Source organism: Dioscorea cayenensis, chromosome 18, assembly GCF_009730915.1.
Source record: "Dioscorea cayenensis subsp. rotundata cultivar TDr96_F1 chromosome 18, TDr96_F1_v2_PseudoChromosome.rev07_lg8_w22 25.fasta, whole genome shotgun sequence".
NCBI classification, from domain to species: Eukaryota; Viridiplantae; Streptophyta; class Magnoliopsida; order Dioscoreales; family Dioscoreaceae; genus Dioscorea; species Dioscorea cayenensis.
The window spans coordinates 18,274,849-18,277,079 of NC_052488.1; positions in this window are offsets into that span (position 1 = coordinate 18,274,849).

A 2,231-nucleotide genomic window follows, 5' to 3' on the forward strand; every position below is an offset into this window, starting at 1 on the left:
GAAAATATCAAAACTAAAACTAAATAAATTAGTATTTGTTGTTTCGGTGACTATTAACAATGAGTCTTAAGGAGATCTCAGACCAAAGCCACGCCCGCCCAAAACCAAGCAAAGTTGAAGATTAGAATAACAAGAATATGGATTTGTTGTATCCCAACTTGTAAAAATTCCTTTGGTATAGCATTCATAGCAACAGTGCAAAGGTATCTATCATATATTATTATATCAAATTTTGTAAATATTATGTATAGGTCCTTCTGTTAAAAATTATGGTTATAAAAATGTCTTCTCGTGTGGTGATGCCATCCATGTCCAAGTAAGAGAAAATGATTGTCCAGGTTTAGAGACATGCTAATTGAAGGGAGCGTGATACCATATATCTAAATCGCAAGTTATTAAAAACCACCGCTATTCTATCAATAATGAGAGAATTTGCCATATTTTCACATCTAATACACGCTTCGTTAATCTCTGACGATCCCGCAGCCTCACCCAAGGCATTACTTTCAATATTTTGATCGAGACAAGATGCCATCAGATGCAAACTGATTTAAAATATGAAATAAAACCATCCTTTTTCCAAGATATGCGAATCAAGTTAAGAGATTTTTAGATCTAGGGCCTAAAATTATATAATATATATTCCACCATAATAATAATATTATATCAATCATGTATTCTACCATTTTCGTCCGCATCTAAACAAAAAAGATATGATTGAAACATTTGAAATAAGAAAAAAAAAATCATATTCACGTCACTATCAAGAGATACAAAAACCATCCTATCAACAGATATGAATTAGGCTAAGGGATTTAAAACCTAGCCCTAAAACTATATAATATATATTCTACTATAATAATATTATTATTTTATAAGAATTTTTAAATAAGGGAACAATCATATCAAGAGATACGAATTAAACTAACAAAATCTAACTCTCAAGCCTATCTGCTCCCTAAATACTTAATGCCAATTTAACACTGGCATAAAATGATATATTAAATCATTAGACCATTTCATAATAAAAGTATATATATATATATATTGACTATCTCCTATATGTCTTTAAAAAATTCTAATTATATTCTATCTTTGTTTGATTATAATCATTATCACCTGAAACATAGCATATGTCTTAAATATTAAAAAATACTAAAGCATAAAAACCACATATTCATCTGATCATGCTCAATATTTTTTAATTAACTACAATGTTGTCCAATATTCCATTATTAATCATTATGTTTTCCCCCTCCTAAATATTTCACAAAGTTTCACATTCCTGAAAATTTATGTTGCTTCAATTATTGCAAGAACTCACAGTCCAAGACAGAATAAAGGCTTTGATAACACACAAATATTGATATATCCTCTATAAAGCTAAACCATATCCTCCACAGTTGACTTATGATATCCATTCAATTTCCAATGTTTCAACCAAACCGAAGAAAATAGAAAAAATAAATGAAGAAAGAAAAGGGAAGCAATGTTTCCAAATACAAAAAGGTTTTTGGATTTTTGGGGTAGTATTGCAAGGAAGAAAAGAATTTACCAAAATGCTGATATTAATCTTGAGAAAGAATTGATTTGATTCCTGCCTATTTTTATTATTATTGATCTTGAAATCTTTCTTTTCCCCCTTTCCCCTTTCTCAATTCTTCTTCTTGAAACATATAAATATTCTTAAACATCATGGAAATATATTAGTAAATGTTATCATTTTCGAGTGTTAAAGAACATTTATTTGATATACAGAGGAGAGAATATTGAATTAATGAGTTTGATTTATAATTTGTTTTTTTTAGAAATTTATAATTTAATCGTTAAATGCCATACTCTTAATGAAAGTAAAGGAAAAGTCATATATAAACTACAAGTTTAAGATTTATATATATATATATATTTAATAATAATAATAATAATAATAATAATAATGGCGTATAGATATATGAGGATTCTCAATCTAAGGTTAACCATAAATTTCAAATATAAGTACGTCCACAATCGCTGTTGTATGGCAACATAGCAACACCACCTTTACTCTAGAAAACTCTAATTCAACTGTTTTACCAAACTATATAAATACATATATATTGCATAGAACTATATATGAATAACATAGCTTTGATACAGAACAATCTTGCAACAATTATCATATCTATGGACATACCGGACTTACAATGCATCAGGCCATCCTGTCACCAAAGAAGATGATCTAAAGGATCAGG